Source organism: Dendrobates tinctorius, unplaced genomic scaffold (genome assembly GCF_039654945.1).
Source record: "Dendrobates tinctorius isolate UK_male_01 unplaced genomic scaffold, ASM3965494v1 ptg000020l, whole genome shotgun sequence".
NCBI classification, from domain to species: domain Eukaryota; kingdom Metazoa; phylum Chordata; class Amphibia; order Anura; family Dendrobatidae; genus Dendrobates; species Dendrobates tinctorius.
The window spans coordinates 6291795-6316894 of NW_027361688.1; the positions used below are offsets into that span (position 1 = coordinate 6291795).

The following is a 25100-nucleotide window of genomic DNA, read 5'->3' on the forward strand; positions in this document are numbered from 1 at the left end:
ACAGATGGGTCACTTTTACTTTTTGGAAGCACATAAGGGCTACTGATTATCTGGAGGAACAGAGGAGGAACTAATACTAGGTGAAGATATTACTACATTGTAGAGCATCAAGCACTTTTCTTTTTTCGTTGACATTTACTGCTCCAAATTCATCAAAATGGCGCATGTGATTCATGAATTTGTTTCAAAGTCAAAAAAGTTATTTTTTCCAGTTATTAACCATTTTTCGCAACTTTTTTAGCAAAAGGGGATGCAAAACGTGACTTTTGAAAGACATGCGTCAAATCATATCGTGAGTTGGACTGGAGTGCAGTTGTGCCAAATTTGGGAAACCCCCCCCCTCCTAACTAGACATTATCTGGACTCAGAGTATCATCATTGTTCTCTATGGTGTTATCTGTGGTGCTACATAGGACTGCAGGTATCATTAATGGGATGACAGTATTACGGGGTTTTTTCAATATTCAGTCAGGGCCGATCCACGCTCGCTCGCCCGCCATATGGGACCTGCAATATTCCATATCCAGTAGCGGTGTATCGATGGCAGACATTACTCTTCGCGGCTCGTGAGTGTCACCCGGGGAGGTTGTGGACATCCATTTAGACACTCATCATGGTGGCCATTATCTGGGCTCTGTGTCCGCTATTAGTGGTGCCTTTTACAGGCACAGATTGGAGGCCCCTGCTTCGAGAACCTGCCATCTGTTCCTGCAGACGGTCCTGGCTCGCCACCATCCTTCTACCTCTCACGACCTGCTCCGTCTGTTGTGAGAAGTGGAAGCCAGGTTCTACGAGATCAGTGTTCACGCTGCCGACATCCAAGAGTAACCTGGTACTCGCAACGGGGAACTTGTCATCTCCAGCAGAAAGCAGAAGACTCTGGCAGAACGATGACTGGAGATTAACGATGGAACCGGAGCAGGAGGTTGGGTCTATAATGTACGGTGCTCTCTAATCACCGCTGTCAATCATTGTAACCGGGAGACTGATTACAGCGCCACATATGGCAAAAGTAGATCCACCTTGTGACTCCAAAACAGCTCCGGCTCGGCAAGGCCTGGGCTCCACACAGCCAATGAAGGAGTCCTTCACACCCCACAAGACCCACTGTGAACCAAGAAAACCCCACAAGACCTGCCGTATACTGTGAACATCTCATAAAACTCACGATATACCAGAAACACGCCACTAGACCTGAAGTACACCAGGATCACCCCACAAGACCTGCCATATACCGGGATCACCCCATAAGACCTGCCGTATACCGGGAACACCTCACAAGACCTGCCGTATATCGGGAACACTCCACAAGACCTGCCGTATACCGACAACTCCTCACATCACCTGCCCTATACCGGGAACACCCCACAAGACATGCTGAATACCATGAACACCCCACAAGACCTGCCATATACTGGGAACACCCCACAAGACCTGCCATATACTGGGAACATCCACAAGACCTGCCGTATACTTGGAACACTCCACAAGACCTGCCATATACTGGGAACACCCCACAAGACTTGCCATATACTGGGAACACCCCACAAGACCTGCCGTATACTGGGAACACTCCACAAGACCTGCTGTATACTGGGAACACCCCACAAGACCTGCCGTATACTTGGAACACCCCACAAGACATGCTGAATACCATGAACACCCCACAAGACCTGCCATATACTGGGAACACCCCACAAGACCTGCCATATACTGGGAACATCCACAAAACCTGCCGTATACTTGGAACACCCCACAAGACATGCTGAATACCATGAACACCCCACAAGACCTGCCATATCCTGGGAACACCCCACAAGGCCTGCCGTATACTGGGAACACCCCACAAGACCTGCTGTATACTGGGAACACCCCACAAGACCTGCCGTATACTGGGAACACCCCACAAGGCCTGCCGTATACTAGGAACACCCCACAAGACCTGCCGTATACTGGGAACACCCCACAAGACCTGCCGTATACTGGGAACACCCCACAAGACCTGCTGTATACTGGGAACACCCCACAAGACCTGCTGTATACTGGGAACACACCACAAGACCTGCCGTATACTGGGAACACCCCACAAAACCTGCCATATACTGGGAACATCCACAAAACCTGTCGTATACTGGGAACACCCCACAAGATATGCCGAATACTGAGAACACTCCACAAGACCTGCCGTATACTGGTAACACCCCACAAGACCTGCCATATACTGGTAACATCCCACAAGACCTGCCGTATACAGGGAACACCCCACAAGACCTGCCGAATACCATGAACACCCCACAAGACCTGCCGTATACTGGGAACACCCCACAAGACCTGTTGTATACTGGGAACATCCCACAAGACCCGCCATATACTGGGAACACCCCACAAGACATGCCGAATACCATGAACACCCCACAAGACCTGCTGTATACTGGGAACACTACACAAGACCTGCCGTATACTGGGAACACCCCACAAGTCCTGCTGTATACTGGGAACACCCCAAAAGACCTGCCGTTTACTGAGAACACCCCACAAAACCTGTCATATACTGGGAACACCCCATAAGACCTGCCATATACTGGGAACACCCCACAAGACCTGCCGTATACTGTGAACATCTCACAAAACTCACGATATAACAGAAACACGCCACTAGACCTGAAGTACACCAGGATCACCCCACAAGACCTGCCGTCTACCGGGAACACCCCACAAGACCTGCCGTATATTGGGAACATCCCACAAGACCTGCCGAATACCATGAACACCCCACAAGACCTGCCGTATACTGGGAACACCCCACAAGACCTTCCGTATACTGGGAACACCCCACAAGACCTGCTGTATACTGGGAACACCCCGCAAGTCCTGATGCATACTGGGAACACCCCACATAACCTGCCATATACTGGGAACACCCCACAAGACCTGCCGTATACTGGGAACACCCCACAAGACCTGCCATATACTGGGAACGCCCCATAAGTCCTGACGCACACTGGGAATACCCCACAAGACCTGCCGTATACTGGGAACACCCCACAAGACCTGCCGTATACTGGGAACACCCCACAAGACATGCCGAACACCACGAACACTCCACAAGACCTGCCGTATACCAGAAACACCCCACAAGACCTGCCGTATACCATGACCACCCCACAAGACCTGCCGTATTCTGGGAACACCGTACAAGACCTGCCACATACTGGGAACACCCCACAAGACCTGCCATATACTGGGAACATCCACAAAACCTGTCGTATACTGGGAACACCCCACAAGACTTGCCATATACTGGGAACATCCCACAAGACCTGCCAAATACCATGAACACCCCACAAGACCTGCCGTAAACTGGGAACACCCTACAAGATCTGCTGTATACTGGGAACACCCCACAAGACATGCCGAATACCATGAACACCCCACAAGACCTGCCATATACTGGGAACACCCAACAAGACCTGCCGTATACTGGGAACACCCCACAAAACCTGCCATATACTGGGAACATCCACAAAACCTGCCGTATACTGGGAACACCCCACAAGATATGCCGTATACTGGTAACACCCCACAAGACCTGCCGTATACTGGTAACATCCCACAAGACATGCCGAATACCATGAACACCCCACAAGACCTGCCGTATACTGGGAACACCCCACAAGACCTGTTGTATACTGGGAACATCCCACAAGACATGCATAATACCATGAGCACCCCACAAGACCTGCCGTATAATGGGAACACCCCACAAGACCTGCTGTATACTGGGAACACTCCACAAGACCCACCATATACCAGTAACAACTCACAAGACCTGCTATATACTGGGAACACCCCACAAGACCTGCCGTATACTGGGAACACCCCACAAGACCTGCCGTATACAGGGAACACCCCACAAGTCCTGCTGTATACTGGGAACACCCCAAAAGACCTGCCGTATACTGAGAACACCCCACAAAACCTGCCATATACTGGGAACATCCACAAAACCTGCCGTATACTGGGAACACCCCACAAGACCTGCCATATACTGGGAACATCCCACAAGACATGCCGAACACCATGAACACCCCACAAGACCTGCCGTATACTGGGAACACCCCACAAGACCTGCCGTATACTGGTAACACCCCAAAAGACCTGCCGTATACTGGGAACACCCCACAAGAGCTGCCATATACTGGGAACATCCACAAAACCTGCCATATACCGGGAACACCCCAAAAGACATGCCGAATACCATGAACACCCCACAAGACCTGCCGTATACTGGGAACACCCCACAAGATCTGCTCTATACTGGGAACACGCCACAAAGCCTGCCATATAGTGGGAACACCCCACAAGACCTGCCGTATCCAGGGAACACCCCACAAGACCTGCCGTATACTGGGAACACCCCAAAAGACATGCCGAATACCATGAACACCCCACAAGACCTGCTATATACTGGGAACAGCCCACAAGATCTGCTGTATACTGGGAACACGCCACAAAGCCTGCCATATACTGGGAACACCCCACAAGACCTGCCGTATCCTGGGAACACCCCACAAGACCTGCCGTATACTGGGAACACCCCACAAGACCTGCTGTATACTGGGAACACCCCACAAGACATGCCGAATATAATGAACACCCCACAAGACCTGCTGTATACTGGGAACACCCAACAAGACCTGCCGTATACTGGGAACACCCCACAAAACCTGCCATATACTGGGAACATCCACAAAACCTGCCGTATACTGGGAACACCCCACAAGATATGCCGAATAATGGGAACACCCCACAAGACCTGCCGTATACTGGTAACACCCCACAAGACCTGCCGTATACTGGTAACATCCCACAAGACATGCCGAATACCATGAACACCCCACAAGACCTGCCGTATACTGGGAACACCCCACAAGACCTGCTGTATACTGGGAACACTCCACAAGACCTGCCGTATACTGGGAACACCCCACAAGACCTGCCGTATACTGGGAACACCCCACAAGACCTGCCATATACTGGGAACACCCCACAAGACCTGCCGTATTCAGGGAACACCCCACAAGTCCTGCTGTATACTGGGAACACCCCAAAAGACCTGCCGTATACTGAGAACACCCCTAAACCTGTCATATACTGGGAACACCCCACAAGACCTGCTGTATACTGGGAACATCCACAAAACCTGCCGTATACTGCGAACACCCCACAAGACATGCCGAATACCATGAACACCCCACAAGACCTGCTGTATACTGGGAACACTCCACAAGACCTGCCGTATACTGGGAACACCCCACAAGACCTGTCGTATACTGGGAACACTCCACAAGACCTGCCGTATACTGAGAACACTCCACAAGACCTGCCGTATACTGGGAACACCCCACAAGACCTGCCGTATACTGGTAACACCCCAAAAGACCTGCCGTATACTGGGAACACCCCACAAGAGCTGCCATATACTGGGAACATCCACAAAACCTGCCGTATACTGGGAACACCCCACAAGACCTGCCGTATACAGGGAACACCCCACAAGACCTGCCGTATACTGGGAACACCCCGCAAGACATACCGAATACCATGAACACCCCACAAGACCTGCTGTATACTGGTAACACCCCACAAGACCTGCCGTATACTGGGAACACCCCACAAGACCTGCCGTATACTGGGAACACCCTACAAGACTTGCCGTATACTGGGAACACCCCGCAAAACTTGCCGTATACTGGGAACTCCCCGCAAGACCTGTCGTATACTGGGAACACCCCGCAAGACCTGTCGTATACTGGGAACACCCCACAAGACTTGCCATATACTGGGAACACCCCCACAAGACCTGCCGTATACTGGGAACACTCCACACGACCTGCCATATGCTTGAAATGCCCCACAAAATCTGCCATATACCAGGAACACCTCACAAGACCTGCCATATACTGGGAACACCCCACACGACCTGCCATATGCTTGAAATGCCCCACAAAATCTGCCATATACCAGGAACACCTCACAAGACACGCCATATACTGGGAACACCCCACAAGACCTGCCGTATACTGGGAACACCTCACAAGACCTGCCGTATACTGGGAACACCCCACACGACCTGCCATATGCTTGAAATGCCCCACAAAATCTGCCATATACCAGGAACACCTCACAAGACACGCCATATTCTGGGAACACCCTACAAGACCTGCCGTATACCAGGAACACCTCACAAGACCTGCCATATACTGGGAACACCCCACAAAGCCTGCCATATACTGGGAACACCCCACAAGGCCTGCCGTATACCAGGAACACCTCATAAGGCCTGCTATATTCTGGGAACACCCCACAAGACCTGCCGTATATTAGGAACACCTCACAAGGCCTGCCATATACTGGGAACACCCCACAAGACCTGCCGTATACCAGGAACACCTCACAAGACCTGCCGTATACCGGGAACACCTCACAAGGCCTGCCATATTCTGGGAACACCCTACAAGACCTGCCGTATACCAGGAACACCTCACAAGACCTGCCATATACTGGGAACACCCCACAAAGCCTGCCATATACTGGGAACACCCCACAAGGCCTGCCGTATACCAGGAACACCTCATAAGGCCTGCCATATTCTGGGAACACCCCACAAGACCTGCCGTATACCAGGAACACCTCATAAGGCCTGCCATATACTGGGAACACCCCACAAGACCTGCCGTATATTAGGAACACCTCACAAGGCCTGCCATATACTGGGAACACCCCACAAGACCTGCCGTATACCAGGAACACCTCACAAGGCCTGCCATATACTGGGAACACCTCACAAGACCTGCCGTATACCAGGAACACCTCACAAGACCTGCCGTATACCAGGAACACCTCATAAGGCCTGCCATATACTGGGAACACCCCACAAGGCCTGCCGTATACCAGGAACACCTCATAAGGCCTGCCATATACTGGGAACACCCCACAAGGCCTGCCGTATACCAGGAACACCTCATAAGGCCTGCCATATACTGGGAACACCCCACAAGATCTGCCGTATACCAGGAACACCTCATAAGGCCTGCCATATACTGGGAACACCCCACAAGGCCTGCCGTATACCAGGAACACCTCATAAGGCCTGCCATATACTGGGAACACCCCACAAGACCTGCCGTATACCAGGAACACCTCATAAGGCCTGCCATATACTGGGAACACCCCACAAGACCTGCCGTATATTAGGAACACCTCACAAGACCTGCCTTATTCTGGGAACACCCCACAAGACCTGCCATATACTGGGAACACCTCACAAGACCTGCCATATACCGGGAACACCTCACAAGACCTGCCGTATACTGGGAACACCCCACAAGGCCTGCCATATACTGGGAACATCCCACAAGGCCTGCCATATACTGGGAACACCCCACAAGACCTGCCGTATATTAGGAACACCTCACAAGACCTGCCGTATACTGGGAACACCCCACAAGGCCTGCAGTATACTGGGAACACCCCACAAGACCTGCCATATTCTGGGAACACCCCACAAGGCCTGCAGTATACTGGGAACACCCCACAAGACCTGCTGTATACTGGGAACACCCCACAAGACCTGCCGTATACTGGGAACACCCCACAAAGCCTGCCATATACTGGGAACACCCCACAAGGCCTGCCGTATACCAGGAACACCTCATAAGGCCTGCCATATTCTGGGAACACCCCACAAGACCTGCCGTATACCAGGAACACCTCATAAGGCCTGCCATATACTGGGAACACCCCACAAGACCTGCCGTATATTAGGAACACCTCACAAGGCCTGCCATATACTGGGAACACCCCACAAGACCTGCCGTATACCAGGAACACCTCACAAGGCCTGCCATATACTGGGAACACCTCACAAGACCTGCCGTATACCAGGAACACCTCACAAGACCTGCCGTATACCAGGAACACCTCATAAGGCCTGCCATATACTGGGAACACCCCACAAGGCCTGCCGTATACCAGGAACACCTCATAAGGCCTGCCATATACTGGGAACACCCCACAAGGCCTGCCGTATACCAGGAACACCTCATAAGGCCTGCCATATACTGGGAACACCCCACAAGGCCTGCCGTATACCAGGAACACCTCATAAGGCCTGCCATATACTGGGAACACCCCACAAGATCTGCCGTATACCAGGAACACCTCATAAGGCCTGCCATATACTGGGAACACCCCACAAGGCCTGCCGTATACCAGGAACACCTCATAAGGCCTGCCATATACTGGGAACACCCCACAAGACCTGCCGTATACCAGGAACACCTCATAAGGCCTGCCATATACTGGGAACACCCCACAAGACCTGCCGTATATTAGGAACACCTCACAAGACCTGCCTTATTCTGGGAACACCCCACAAGACCTGCCATATACTGGGAACACCTCACAAGACCTGCCATATACCGGGAACACCTCACAAGACCTGCCGTATACTGGGAACACCCCACAAGGCCTGCCGTATACTGAAAACACTCCACAAGACCTGCCATATTCTGGGAACACCCCACAAGACCTGCCATATACTGGGAACACCTCACAAGACCTGCCATATACCGGGAACACCTCACAAGACCTGCCGTATACTGGAAACACCCCACAAGGCCTGCCGTATACTGAAAACACTCCACAAGACCTGCCTTATTCTGGGAACACTCCACAAGACCTGCCATATACTGGGAACACCTCACAAGACCTGCCGTATACTGGGAACACCCCACAAGACCTGCCGTATACTGAAAACACTCCACAAGACCTGCCATATACCGGGAACACCTCACAAGACCTGCCGTATACTGGGAACACCCCACAAGGCCTGCCGTATACTGAAAACACTCCACAAGACCTGCCATATTCTGGGAACACCCCACAAGACCTGCCGTATACTGAGAACACCCCACAAGACCTGCCATATACTGGGAACACCTCACAAGACCTGCCATATACCGGGAACACCTCACAAGACCTGCCGTATACTGGGAACACCCCACAAGGCCTGCCGTATACTGAAAACACTCCACAAGACCTGCCTTATTCTGGGAACACTCCACAAGACCTGCCATATACTGGGAACACCTCACAAGACCTGCCATATACCGGGAACACCTCACAAGACCTGCCGTATACTGGGAACACCTCACAAGACCTGCCGTATATTAGGAACACCTCACAAGACCTGCCGTATACTGGGAACACCCCACAAGGCCTGCCATATACTGGGAACACCCCACAAGACCTGCCGTATATTAGGAACACCTCACAAGACCTGCCGTATACTGGGAACACCCCACAAGGCCTGCAGTATACTGGGAACACCCCACAAGACCTGCCATATTCTGGGAACACCCCACAAGGCCTGCAGTATACTGGGAACACCCCACAAGACCTGCCATATTCTGGGAACACCCCACAAGACCTGCCGTATACTGGGAACACCCCACAAGGCCTGCAGTATACTGGGAACACCCCACAAGGCCTGCCATATTCTGGGAACACCCCACAAGGCCTGCTGTATACTGGGAACATCACAGTTTTGCTTACTCATTATTACCGCTTCCACTACATGACTGGTTTCTCAGTGATGAGTGGGACCCCGATGTGGTTTGTTGAGGGCTTCTCAGGGGGCTATGTGGTGGTGATGGGGCAGACAATCTCCTCCCCAGGTGCGCATTGATGGATTCCTCGTCTACAACGGACAAGCGATGGGGGAGGGGAGGAGATACGTTTCTGTCCGGATCCTAGATTTGGATCTTTGCCTCTGGTTCTCACTTCTCGGCAACTTTACTCGACATTCATTCTCTCTGTCCGTTTCCAGGGACAACACGTAACAGAGCAGCAAAAATGGGAGCAGGTTCAGAGCGACCCTCCCCTCCGGCCCCCGACAGAGGGACTGAATGAGGCTCATTCATCAGGGGAGGAATGGAGGCGCTCGGCGAGGGAGGAAAGGAAATGAGCTCTGGAGAAGCCGCCACCCTGACCCACAACACAATCACCAAAAATATGTGTCCCCTCTATACATGGTGAGACCGGGGGTCCTGGGACCACTGATGTCACAGGATCCAACTCTATTATCAGCATCACCTTTAATTCATTTAATCCGATAATCCAGAAAATCCAATAATCCGAGTCTTGGATCACCGGATGGCGACATCACGAACGGTACTAAAAAACATTGTGCTTCCAGATCTCTGCTTGTTGTCAGTGAGTGGACGACACCAGGCCCGAGTACTTCTCACACATGGGGGTTTGTTACAGTTTCAAATTTTACTTGCATTGTAACGCAGGATCAGACGCAGGAATTATAGGGCTTCTGGGGTGATGGGCACAACCAGAACTTCTGACAGGCCCACATTTTAGGAAACAATCCTGACACTTTGGGCACGTGACAGTCGGAAACAGAACGTGGTTTGTGTAATCCCCCCAAAGTCAGCGCTCCGTTCTGGTTCTCTCATTTTTTACTTATCGTCAACGATCAAAGACTCCCCATAAAGGTGTTTTGACTTCTTACCTGGAAATTGACAGCTCCGAGCGGTGGGCAGGAGGCTGCAGGGTCATTATACTGCACAGATCCTACATGGCCAGAGGCCGGTGAGTGCCCAGAGGCTGGTGTGTGTCCATAGCCAGTGTGTGCCCAGGGGCCAGTGTGTGTCCATAGCCGGTGTGTGCCCAGAGGCCAGTGTGTACCCAGGGGCAGATGTGTGCCAAGGGACGAGTGTGTGCCCAGGGGTTGGTATGTGCCCATAGCCAATGTAAACCCAGGATCTGATGTGTGCATAGAGGCCGGTGTGTGCCCAGAGGCTGGTGTGTGACCAAAGCCGGTGTGTGCCCAGGGGCCAGTGTGTGTCCAGAGGCCAGTGTGTGCACAGGGGCCAGTGTGTGCACAGGGGTCAGTGTGTGCCCAGGGTTTGGTGTGTGCCCAGAAGCCGATGTGTGTCCATACCCGATGTGTACCCAGAATCCGATGTGTGCATAGAGGACGGTGTGTGCCCAGTTGGCAGTGTCTGCCCAGGGGCTGGTACATGCCAAGGGGGCGGTGAGTGCCCAGGTGCCATGAGAAATTGCGAGACAACTAGCGATCAGTTCCTGCCTGAAGGCACCTCAGCGGTCGAGGTCAAAGGCTCTAAGCTCGCACGTCCATCTGGTCAGGAAAACCCAGGTACAAACCGTCTATTAATATCACAACAATCCTATTAAAGCGCACAGACAATCCAGACTTAGGCGCCACTTACCACCCCGAGGAACCCGTCACACAACAACCAGTCTCCCCACAAGAGAAATACAATCAAGAGAACAGTCTATAATTATATACAGGCGATGCCCAGGTTATACCAGCTGTACATATATAGTTATATACAGGAGATGCCCAGGTTATACCAGCTGTACATATATAATTATATACAGGAGATGCCCAGGTTATACCAGTTTTACATATATAATTATATAAAGGAGATGCCCAGGTTATACCAGCTGTATATATATAATTATATAGAGGAGATGCCCAGGTTATATCAGCTGTACATTTATAATTATATACAGGAGATGCCCAGGTTATACCAGCTGTACATATATAATTATACACTGGAGATACCCAGGTTATACCAGCTGTACATATATATAATTATATACAGGAGATGCCCAGGTTATACCAGCTGTACATTTATAATTATATACAGGAGATGCCCAGGTTATACCAGCTGTACATATATAATTATACACAGGAGATGCCCAGGTTATACCAGCTGTACATATATAATTATACACAGGTGATACCCAGGTTATACCAGCTGTACATATATATAATTATATACAGGAGATACTCAGGTTATACCAGCTGTACATATATATAATTATATACAGGAGATACCCAGGTTATACCAGCTGTACATATATATAATTATATACAGGAGATGCCCAGGTTATACCAGCTGTACATTTATAATTATATACAGGAGATGCCCAGGTTATACCAGCTGTACATACATAATTATACACAGGAGATACCCAGGTTATACCAGCTGTACATATATAATTATATACAGGAGTTGCCCAGGTTATACCAGCTGTACATATATAATTATATACAGGAGATGCCCAGGTTATACCAGCTGTACATATATAATTATATACAGGAGATGCCAAGGTTATACCAGCTGTACATATATAATTATACACAGGAGATGCCCAGGTTATACCAGCTGTACATATATAATTATACACAGGAGATACCCAGGTTATACCGGCTGTACATATATAATTATACACAGGAGATGCCCAGGTTATACCAGCTGTACATATATAATTATATACAGGAGTTGCCCAGGTTATACCAGCTGTACATATATAATTATATACAGGAGATGCCCAGGTTATACCAGCTGTACATATATAATTATATACAGGAGATGCCCAGGTTATACCAGCTGTACATATATAATTATACACAGGAGATGCCCAGGTTATACCAGCTGTACATATATAATTATACACAGGAGATACCCAGGTTATACCGGCTGTATATATATAATTATACACAGGAGATGCCCAGGTTATACCAGCTGTACATATATAATTATATACAGAAGATGCCCAGGTTATACCAGCTGTACATATATAATTATATACAGAAGATGCCCAGGTTATACCAGCTGTACATATATAATTATACACAGGAGATGCCCAGGTTATACCAGCTGTACATATATAATTATACACAGGAGATGCCCAGGTTATACCAGCTGTACATATATAATTATATACGGGAGATGCCCAGGTTATACCAGCTGTACATATATAATTATATACAGGATATACCCAGGTTATACCAGCTGTACATATATAATTATATACGGGAGATGCCCAGGTTATACCAGCTGTACATAATTATATACAGGAGATACCCAGGTTATACCAGCTGTATTGAGCACTATTTTACATTGAAGATCACTTGTAGCCAAAAAGGAAAATTTCAGTCCCTTCGGGTATGTGCACACATAGTTTTTTGTCTCTGCGGATTTTGTAGAGAAAACCGCAGGAAATCCGCAGGACAAAGTGCTGCGGTTTTTATGCGGTTTATCTGCGGTTTATCTGCAGTTTTGCCTGCGGTTTTGCCCTGCGGTTTTCACCTCATAATGGATGAGGTGTAAAACTGCAGCGTTTCTGCACCAAACAATTGACATGCTGCGTTTTGAAAACCGCAGCAAAACCGCGCGGAAAAAAACGCAGCATGTGCACAGCTTTTTTTTTATTTCCATAGGAAATAAAGGTACTGTACAACACAGCAGAATCTGCAGCGTTTCTGCAGAGCCAAAAACGCTGCGGAAACGCAGCAGAAACCGCAAAGTGTGCACATACCCTTCATCTTCTCTCGCTACAAAAAGTGCATCTTTCTGGAGAAATTGTGTGATACTTCATTTCTCCTGTGATGGCGCTGCAGGGAAATTAAACACTTGTTCCCGGGTTTCCCCCTAGATCTTAGATGATTTATGGGATTCCTTGATATAAAAAGGTTTCTTTAAAGTAAAAATAAAATCCTTCCTATTACACTTAGTGCAACTTTAGAGATGAACTCCATCCTGAAACCATCAAAGCATCCTGCCTCCTCCAAACTAAATCAGTGCTGCAGAGCCAGAGACCTCCCCGACATCTCCCCCTCTACAAAGCAGGGGGCATCTAGCCATGGTCGTCAGTAGTGATGAGTGAACATGCTTGGTTAAAGTGTTATCTGTGCATGCTCAGGTGCTAACCGAGTGTCCTCGGCGTTCTAGAATAATATGTTTGAATCCCCGCAGCTGCACGTCTCCCGCCTGTTCGACAGCCGCAACACATGTAGGGATTGCCTGTTTGTTGTGGCTGTCTAACAGCCGTGAGACATTCAGCCGCGGGGATTCAAACATATTTTTTCGAGCACGCCAAAGTCACTCGGTTAGCACACAAACATGCTCGGATAACGCCTATCACTAGTCACCAGTCTTTTTAATGTAATTGTACTGTCACTTTCCCCTCCTGCAGTATCAAATTATCATCAATATTACGGTACCAAAGTGACCAACGCATAAACTTAATAATATTATGATATTAGAAGGTCCACTACTTGGAGTAGCAGAGGGATATTAGATCAGTGGGGTCTGTGGGTTGGAGCAGCAGAGGGGTATTAGATCAGTGGGGTCTGTGGGTTGGAGCAGCAGAGGGTCATTAGATCAGGGAATCTGTGAGTTGGAGTAGCAGTGGGGCATTAGATCAGGGAATCTGTGAGTTGGAGCAGCAGAGGGATTTTAGATCAGTGGGGTCTGTGGGTTGGAGCAGCAGAGGGGTATTAGATCAGGGAATCTGTGAGTTGGAGTAGCAGAGGGGCATTAGATCAGGGAATCTGTGAGTTGGAGTAGCAGAGGGGCATTAGATCAGGGGGTCAGTGGGTTGGAGCAGCAGAGGGGCATTAGATCAGTGGGGTCTGTGGGTTGGAGCAGCAGAGGGGTATTAGATCAGTGAGGTCTGTGGGTTGGAGCAGCAGAGGGGCATTAGATCAGGGAATCTGTGAGTTGGAGTAGCAGAGGGGCATTAGATCAGGGGGTCTGTGGGTTGGAGCAGCAGAGGGGTATTAGATCAGTGGGGTCTGTGGGTTGGAGCAGCAGAGGGGCATTAGATCAGGGAATCTGTGAGTTGGAGTAGCAGAGGGGCATTAGATCAGGGGGTCTGTGGGTTGGAGGAGCAGCGGAGTATTAAATCAGTGGGTCTTTGGGTTTGGCGCAACAAAAGGGCATTGGATCAGTAGGTCTATGGGCTGGCGCACCAGAGAGGCATTAGATAAGGGGGGTCTATGGGTTGAATCAGCAGGGGGCATTAGTACAGAAGGTCTGTGGGTTGGAGTAGCAGAGGGATATTAGATTAGGGGGTCTGTGGATTGGAGCAGCAAAGGGACATTGGATCAAAACATGTGTGGGTTGGAGCATCAGGGGGCATTTGATCAGGGGATGTGTGAGTTGGAGCAGCAGAGGGACATTTGATCAGAAGGTTTGTGGGTTAGAGTAGCAGAGGGTCATTAGATCAGAATGTCTGTGGGTTGGAGCAGAAGAGGGGCATTAGATCAGGGGGTCTGTGGGTTGGAGCCACAAATGGCCATTAGATCATGGGGTCTATGGGTTGGAGTAGCAGAGAGGTGTTAGATCAGGGGGTCTGTGGGTTGGAGAAGCAGAGGGGCATAAGCACAGAGGGTCTGTCGGTTGGAGCAGCAGAGGGGCAAGAAGAGCTGTGGGTAGGAGTAGCAAAGGGCCATTAGATCAGGTAGTTTGTAGATAGGAGCAGCAGAGGGGCATTATTTCAGGGGCTCTGTGTGTTGGAGAAGCAAGGCGGCATTAGATCAGGGGGTCTGTAGGTTGGAGTAGCAGAGGGGCATTAGCACAGAGGGTCTGTGGATTGGAGCAGCAGTGGGCATTTGTACAGAAGATCTGTTGGAGTAGCAGAGGGGCATTAGATTAGGGGGCTTGTGGGTTGGAGCAGCAAAGGGGCATTGGATCAGAATGTCTGTGGATTAGAGCATCAGGGGGCATTAGATAAGGGTGTCCGTGGGTTGAAGCAGAACAGGGGAATTAGATCAGGAGATGTATGGGTTGGAACAGTAGAGGGACATTTGATCAGATAGTCTATGGGTTGGAGCAGCAGAGGTGCATTTAGATCAGGGGGTCGGTGGGTTGGAGCAACAGAGGGGCATTAGATCAGGAGGTCTGTGAGTTGGAGTAGCAGCGGGGCATTTGATCAGGGGGTCTGTGGGTTGGAGTAGCAGAGGGACATTAGATCAAGGGGTTTGTGGGTAGGAGCAACAGATGGCCATTAGATCAGGGGTCTGACTGTTGGAGCAGCAGAGGGGCGTTAGACCAAGGGTCTGTAGATTGGAGCAGCAGAGGGGCATTAGATCAGGGTGTCTGTGGGTTGGAGTAGCAGTGGGGCATTTGATCAGAGTGTCTGTGGGTTGGAGTAGCAGAGGGACATTAGATCAGGAGGTTTGTAGGTTGGAGCAACAGATGGCCATTAGATCAGGGGTCTATGGGTTGGAGCCGCAGAGTGGCGCTAGACCAGGGGTCTGTAGATTGGAGCAACAGAAGGGCATTAGATCAGGGGAATCTATGGGTTGAAGGAGCAGAGGGGCATTAGTTCAGGGGTCTGTGGGTTGGAGGAGCAGAGGGGCATTAGATCAGGGGTCTGTGGGTTGGAGCAGCAGAGGGGAATTAGTACAGAAGGTCTGTGGGTTGGAGTAGAAGAGGGGCATTACATCAGGGTGTCTGTAGATAGGAGCAGCAGAGGGGCATTAGTGCAGGGGCCCTGTGGGTTGGAGTAGCAGAGGGGTATAAGATCAGGGGGTCTGTGGGTTGGAATAGCAGAGGGGCATTAGCACAGAGAGTCTGTGGGTTGGAGCAGCAGGGGGCACTTGTATAGAAAATTTGTGGGTTGGAGCAGCAGAGGGATGTTAGATCAGGGGTCTGTAGATTAGAGCAGCAGAGGGGCATTAGATCAGGGGGTCTGTGGGTTGGAGTAGCAGAGGGGTATTAGCACAGAGGGTCCAGAGGGGCATTAGATCAGGGGGTCTTTGGTTTGGAACAACAGATGGCCATTAGATCAGGGGTCTGTAGGCTGGAGCAGGAGAGGGGCATTAGATCAGGAGGTCTGTAGGTTGGAGCAGCAGAGGGGTGTTAGATCAGGAGGTCTGTGGGTTGGAGTTGCAGTGGGGCATTACTACAGAGGGTCTATGGATTGGCGTAGCAGTGGGGCATTAGATAAGGGGGTCTGTGGGTTGGAGTACAAAGGGGCATTGGTACAGAAGGTCTGTGGATTGGAGTAGCAGCAGGGCATTAGATCAGGGGGTCTGTGGACAGGAGCACTAGAGGGGCATTAGTGCAGGGGCTCTGTGGGTTGGAGTAGCTGAGGGGCATTAGCACAGAGGGTCTGTGGGTTGAAGCAGCAGGCGGCATTTGTACAGAAGATCTGTGGGTTGGAGTAACAAATGGGCATTATATTAGGGGGTCTGTGGGTTGGAGCAGCAAACGGGCATTAGCTAAGGGGGTTCAAGGGTTGGAGCAGAAGAGGGGCCAAAGATCAGGAGATGTGTGGGTTGGAACAACAGAGGGACATTTGATCAGATGGTTTGTGGGTTAGAGAAGCAGAGGGTCAGTAGAGCAGCGGGACTGTGGGTTGGAGCAACAGATGGGCATTAGATCAGGGGTCTGTGGGTTGGAGGAGCAGAAAGGTATTAGATCATGGGGACTGTGGGTTGGAGCAACAGAGAGGCATTAGATCAGAAGGTCTATGGGTTGGAGCAGCAGACAGGCATTAGATCAGAGATCTGTGGTTGGAGTAGAAGAGGGGCATTAGATCAGGGTGTCTGATGGTTAGAGTAGCAGAGGGACATTAGATCAGGGGGTCTGTGGATTGGAGCAGCAAATGGGAATTATTACATAGAGTCTGTGGGTTGGAGTTGCAGATGGGCATTAGTTCAAGGGTCTGTGGGGGGTTGGACCAGCAGATGGGCATTAGATCATGGGTCTGTAGCTTGGAGCAGCAGAGGGGCATTAGTTCAGGGGGGTCTGTGGGTTGGAGGGGAATTAGTTCAGGGGTCTGTGGGTTGGAGGAGCAGAGGGGCATTAGATCTGGGTCTGTAGGTTGGAGCAGCAGAGGGGCATTAGTTCAGGGTCTGTGGGTTGGAGCAGCAGAGGGGCATTAGATCAGGGTCTGTGGGTTGGAGCAGCAGTGGGGCATTAGTTCAGGGTCTGTGGGTTGGAGCAGCAGAGGGGCATTAGATCAGGGTCTGTGGGATGGAGCAGCAGAGGGGCATTAGATCTGGGTCTGTAGGTTGGAGCAGCAGAGGGGCATTAGTACAGAAGGTGTGTGGGTTGGAGCAGCAGAGGACATCTTGCTGGGCCTCTTGCTGTTCCTCTGTCTTTGGTGCTGAAGCCATGGAGGACACAGAGTCACTTACTTTGATGCCTCTGTCTCCTCAGTCACTGTCCTCCTCTCTTTTCCTTCCGCTTCTTGTTAATCTCCTGCCTGGGTCGGATTCCTTGCCCCAGTCCTTGCGCCTTTTGTGCACTTTTGCGCCCAATCTCTTCTCTGTTGCTCTTTCTTCCAGTAGGGGATTTGTCTGGATTTCTCCAGGATCTGTGCTTTTCCCTGAGATGGAAAGTTCTTGTGAGTTCCTGCTGTCTCCGCCTGTTGGTGCCTGTGCTGATGTCTCTGCTGCTGAGGAGCAGGGGGTGGAAGAGACAGTGACAGCCCTGGGAGCTCTGCATGATAAGCTCAGCCTGGGACCATTCTCCTCCCTGCTCAGGGGGCTGTGCTCTGCTCTGGGGGGGATCACATTCCAGGAAGAAAGAAACATCTGATTGCTTACAAATAAACAGAATGTGACTTTATTCTAGAAATGTTTATTTGTAAACATCAGAAGTTCACTTGTGTCTAACAAGAGGAGAGGATGCAGGGGAGACAGAGCCAGAGGGAAGAGACGAGGCAGAAGTAGGGATGAGTGACACCAACAGAGAAGAAGAAAAGGTGTCAGAAAATCAAGAGTTCTGGTATTCATAAGGATATATAAAGGGAAGGCTCGGGGGGGAACATAGAGAGGAGAAGACAAAAAGGAAACAAAGAAATACATTGTAATTATTATCTTGTGTTCAGTCTGATACACATGGATGAGAGGAGAAGGGTCAGAGACAGAAGGCCATGAAGAGAGGGAAGAGATGGGCACAGAATGAAGAATGAGACGAACACAGGAGAAAGAGGAGACAAAGGTGCTAGCAAAGTATAAGGTTCTGTTATTGATAGAGCCACGAAGGGAAGGCACAGGGAGGAACATAGAGAGGAAGCAACAGATGAGGAAGTACAAAAAGGAACTACTCTGTCTTGTGGTCAGTCTGATACAGGTTGAAGGGAGGAGGAGAGAAGGGTGAGGAAGAGACACATGCTGAGACCAAGACTAAAGGAGGAGATGAAGAGATTTGTTTTTTTTCTCATCCGGACATAGATCTTGAGAATCTGCCTCTGTAAATTATTATAAATGAAAAGGGGCATTACGAGTGTGAGACAAGTAATGACTGGCAGTCTGCTCTCCTGATCCATGTCTAACATTGTTAATAAGCTCTGGAGGCAGATTATCAGCGAGATCTATGTCCGGCCCATAGATCTCAACAGCTCATTTACATTTAATGTGATTTTTCTTAAGAATATAACATCAGATCGCAGATGTCAAAGTGTAATTTTATCCAGAATTCCTATGACCTGCATCCCAAATATAGACGCTGGGGGGGGGGGATCCTACTGGCAGTTGTGGAAAGAGAAGTGAAAATTGACATAAGTAAAGCTTTATTCATATACATATTAGGGAGGATTATTAATGCAACTTGTATTTATCCTGATACAGATATTGGGGATTAAGAAATAAAGAAAAGCTAAACATCAGGGCAGTACAGACTGAAAGGAAAGGTAAAGGGAGGAATGGGGAAGGAAGGAGCAAACTAAAAGAAACAAAGGCAAAAAAATTACAGAATGAGGGAGAAACAAACAGAAGAAAGGAAAATGAAAGGCAAAACAGAGAGGAAAGGTCAAGAGAGTAACCTAAAGAGAAAGGGGAAAGCAACAAGCAAAGAGAAACAAAGGCATAGTGGAGAAAGGGGAAGGAAGAAGCAAACTAGGAGAAACAAAGGCATAAAGGAGAAAGAAAACAGAATAACAGGAAGAGGGAGTAACAAAGAGAGAAAGAGAGGTCAAGTGAAAGGAAAACCAGAAAGGAAAGGTCAAGGAAGTTATGTAGAGAGGAAGATACAAACAAGGAGAAACAAAGGCAAAATGGAGAAAGAGGGAAAGAGAGGTCAAGTGAAAGGAAAACCAGAAAGTAAAGGTAAAGGGAGTTATATAGAGAGGAAGATACAAACAAGGTGAAACAAAGGTAAGTGGAGAAAGAGGGAATGAAGGGTCACACATACATGGATAATTACTATGTACAGTGAAGAAAGGAGAAAGAATACAAAAGAAACAGGCAGTAGGAAAGTAAATGGAGTAACAAACAGGATAGAAGGGAAAGGTGACGGGTGTCAATAACGGAGAGAAAAGGTCAATGGATGAATCTATAGCAGAAAGGGGAAGGAAGGAAGGAGCACATATTTGGGGAGAAACAGAGACATAGAGAAGAAAGGGGAAAAAATAACAGAGGGAAGGTAAATTGAGCAAGAAACAGAAGAGGGAGTAACTTAGAGAGGAAAGTTGAAAAGAGTATTGTAGAGGGGAAAGGTAAAGGGAGGAACATTTAGAGGAAAGGTAATGGGAGAATCGAGAGGAAGGGGGGACTTTAGAAGAGAAAAATACACATACATAAAGGGAAAGTAACAGGAGTCACAGATAACTGGTGGAGATTGGGGGGTATGTAAAGGGGTTAAGTAATATGTTCAATGTATTATTCATTGCAAAATGGTACTGTCTCATGTTGTATTACCACACATATGGCATGGGAAAACAAAAAGCAAAAAACACAAATATCCTGAACTAAAAGTAAAAAATATACTGCAAATAATGCATAAAGGTAATAATAATAATAAGGGTATTTAGTAAACATAATTTTGATCAAAATAATGAACAAGCCATCCCGCCACGTCACGGCAACCCTTGTGGGACAGTCCCTACTCTAGTATTTAAAACCTTTTCACTTGCCAAGTGCATTATTTGCAGTATATTTTTTACTTTTAGTTCAGGATATTTGTGTTTTTTGCTTTTTGTTTTCTCTGGTTAATGGTCATGTGTTTATATGCACTTACATTGTGCATACACATTAACTTACTTTTCTCAGTTCAGATTTGTTTTTTATTCATTTCATTGTGCATTCAGTGCATATATGGGTGTGACCGCCCTCTTTCTGAGCTGGGAAAGCCATCCAGTCTGGCCTAAGCTGTTACTAGTGGTTCAGCCGCTCGACCCTTATTCACATTCACGCCACTTGGCAAGTGAAAAGGTTTTAAATACTAGAGTAGGGACTGTCCCACAAGGGTTGCCGTGACGTGGCGGGATGGCTTGTTCATTATTTTGATCAAAATTATGTTTACTAAATACCCTTATTATTATTATTACCTTTATGCATTATTTGCAGTATATTTTTTACTTTTAGTTCAGGATATTTGTGTTTTTTGCTTTTTGTTTTCTCTGGTTAATGGTCATGTGTTTATATGCACTTACATTGTGCATACACATTAACTTACTTTTCTCAGTTCAGATTTGTTTTTTATACATATGGCATGGGACTGCTGCTCCTCTCTGGGTATTACCATTGTTTGTATTTTGGGAAGCAGTAAGACGGTCCGGGCACGTGCCGTATAGAAGCGTCAGCAAAGTGAGCAGAGCTGAGGAAGCAAGACGAATGTGTCATCTACGATGTGCCAACTGTGGATATATTGTGTGAAGATGTCAGTGAAGAAACCGTTCAAGTTACCATGGACTGTGTCTCAGTGACTGGGAGTCGCCTCGGAGAGGGGCCATCGCCGCTTGGGAAGTGCCCGGGGGGACCCGACCCTGGAGACACAGCTACACCGAACAGTGGATTGCAATTTTCTGTGAGGGAAAGCCGGGACACTGATGCTTTAATGTCTCTGGCCACGACTATAGTCCTGGCCTCCCCTTATGGTAACAGATAATAAAAGGGGTCTCTAGCCCCAAATTTACGAGACCTGCAGTGGTGCACATGGAAGAACCTATAAAAGCTTTATAGGATCCGTAGGGGTCCTGCGAATGTTCTAGCTATATACTGGGAATGGCATCGTACATGACAACTCTCGTACTGCGACCCCAGTAGTCGTCACCTCCTCCCCTCATACATTACACATTCTTGTCTCATGCCCTCCATGTTTTGAGTTGTCCCCATTGTTCTGGGTAAAGTGGGCCTCCGGAGAGCTCAGGAGGGTCACCGAAGCTGAATCCCAAGGCTGACGATGGCTCCCAGAGCCAGACGTCCAGCTGCCAGTGACATGTAATCCGTCCCCGCCATGCATTATACATCAGCAGGAGATTTATCACAACTCTGCAACACTTCCCAGTATGAAATATAAAAGTACTCCCCCCCCCCGGGAGTCGTCTGGTGCAATCACAGGCTGGATGTTTCCATGTTGCATATCATGCCCGGTGCACAGGGACCTCCAGCCTCCCAGGAGCCTCAGAATCACATCACATTTAACTATTGCTGAGATGAATTAACTCCCTCATTTCCTGATATGGATGTACAAAGTATCTACAGTACATAGCTACATATACAACCTCTGCCTGACCTCCTGACAAAGGGGCTCCAATGGAGGAGTTCATTGACTTCTATGGGCAGCAGATGTCTGATGCTGAGTCACTGGGCAGCCAGAGTCTGTTTTCTTCATGGGCTATGCCATGATTATGGTTAACCTTTGGGAGTATGTGACTCCCAGGGAAGATCAGCGGTAACTCTTCTAGGGGTCACAACTGGACTTAATGATCTGATCACGTGGATCTTCCGCCTCTGATCCCACATTGCACCCACAAGTTATGGAAATGGAAGAGCACAATACAATTCCTGGTATAGTGATGTTTTTGGGCACAAAAACTTAAGGGCGAGGGGGCAGTAAAAGATATTTCATAGGGCACAAACCACCCTAAGGCCATGGATGCCCAGAATCTAGTGACCTCCTGAACTGCAGCATTTCTGGTCTCATCATTCATGCTTTCTTATTAGGTGCCTCCCATCGCCAATGCTACCTAAATGGGTCAACTACCAAACAAAGGGGGGTTTTCAAAACCAGACAAACCCGAGTATATAGCTATTTACTAGGATATTGTCCTATAGGGCATCACATCACTCCATGGGTTCAAAACTAATCCCAATCCTCTGAGAACAGGGTATTTGTTTTCCTATAGGTGGCGCGAAGGGGGCAGATACTTAAGGGATGTCCCACCACCACGGTACATTCAGGAAAACTAGGGCAGCACTAGAAAAGTCTTGCAGACTGAAGTGGGAGTTTGTATTTTGTAGGATGGTGATAGACATGAGGGAGGTGATATCGGATCTTTCTGGGTGAAAGAGATAAGTTTATATTATGCTCTGTGGTGGATGGGTAACCAGCACAATGACTGGCACAGCATGGAGGCAACGGTGTAGCTACTGAACAGAAATAAGAAGGGTGATAGACAAAGACGAGATATAAGATGGCGCAAAATTGTGTAGCACTTTGTGGGTGAGAGATAAGTTTATATTATACTCCGTGGCGGATAGGTAACCAGTGCAATAGCTGGCACAGCATGGAAGCATCAGTGTAGCGACTGGACAGAAATGCATAGGGTGATAGAGATGAGGGATGCGATACAAGATGGCACAGAAACGTGTAGTGCTTTTTGGGTGAGATTTTATATTATACTCTGTGGCGGATGGGTTAACGAGTGCAATGGCTGGCACAGAATGCAGGCATCGGTGTAGCGACTGGACAGAAATACATAAGGTGATAGACATAGATGAGATATAAGATGGTGCGGAACCATGGAGCACTTTGTGGGTCAGAGATTTTATATTATACTCTGTGGTGGATGGGTAAGCAGTGCAATGACTGGCACAGCATGGAGGCATCAGTGTTGCGGCTGGACAGAAATATGATCCTTCCATTCTGGTTGGTACAATATGGTATAATGTTTTATTGTATGGCATGATATAGTACTTTATAGTAGAGTGTGGTTTATTAGTATAGTGTTAGGATATATTATGGTATAGTGTCATGTTATGGTATATACTGTATTGTATAGTGATGTATATGATATAGTATGATACGGTATAATCCTGTACTTTATATTCAGTATGTAACCGTGTGGCCATTGTTAGGATAAAACTGCTCGACTAGTAAATGTTGAGGCGGCTCAGTTTCCTCTAAAAACCCTTCAGATCGATATAGTCTCAGATCACCCCCTGGCATTTTTCTATTCTGCCGGATCGGTAATGGAGGGGGGGACGAAAGCAAATACTGGAATGATGGAATTAATTTTATTAGCCATTATAAATGGATCATTTCTGGTGAAGAGACGATGCCGACGTCCCGGAGGTTTTCTCCTGCTCTATCTTCTGGCTGAGCCAAGTCCATTAAAGTAATGGCTGCAGCAATCTCACGAGTCCTCCGCCCATCAGCATCTGTGAGATCAGACTACAGAAGTTGTCATCTCCCGCCTGGAAGTTCAGTTTTTAAAATATTTGTAGAATTTTTAGATTTTTTGAAGAGAACGATAACGATTATTCAAAATCTTTTATCCCTTTGAAATAATGATTCTTAGAACACGTTGATTCCTCTATTGTTCCTGGAAATAAACAAATTGACAACTGGGCATTGCCATTCTACTACACAGATACTGTCCTTACTGTGTTAGAAAGTACCCGATTAACTAGGCGAATTGTACCACCCTGTTATCAACTTATTAGCATTTTTCCAGGAGGTTTAACTGAGGAATTCCATAATGTACAACATAGTAGTGTATTAATTTAATATAAAATGTTCTTTTAATTGTAAAAAAAAAATAAAATAATTCTGGAACATGGTTCTTTAAAATATGTTGTTCATCTGTTGTTCCCCTTGGAAATGTATACCTACATTGATACCTGGATGTTATCTTTTACAGTTCTACAATGACGTTATCAGAGTGTATGACTATGTCCTACTGCCTAGAGGATTACTTATTTATTTACATATTTCCAGGAGGACTAACTATGTACCGACCTATGAAAAGATGGTCCATAATTTTTAATGAGGAATGCAAGTATATATTAAAACAGAGAAGTTAGAAAGCTGATCGGGCCTCTCCGAGCTCAGGATCCTCAGTGAGGCTCCTTGGGGGACGGGAATATATCTTGAATATTTCTTAAAACCTTCTATGTTGAGACGTCAGTTTTCCTATTAGTAATCCTTTGCTTAGCTTCGAAAAGTCATAAATAAAAAAAACAATATTTTTGGCAGCCTTCAGCCACCACTAGGGGGAGCTCACTACTTAATAATAGGATCTGTATACAG

General features: G+C 48.0%; 1 protein-coding gene across 1 annotated transcript in view; it reads right to left on the reverse strand.

Moving 5' to 3' along the window:
- Positions 1 to 18338, reverse strand: part of PTN (pleiotrophin) — a 44814-nt gene extending 26476 nt beyond the window's left edge. The window contains exon 1 of the mRNA XM_073567534.1: positions 18041 to 18338. The gene's annotated coding sequence lies outside the window, so the exon portion shown is untranslated. The remainder of the gene's footprint in view (positions 1 to 18040) is intronic.
- Between the last annotated feature and the right edge of the window lie 6762 nt (positions 18339 to 25100).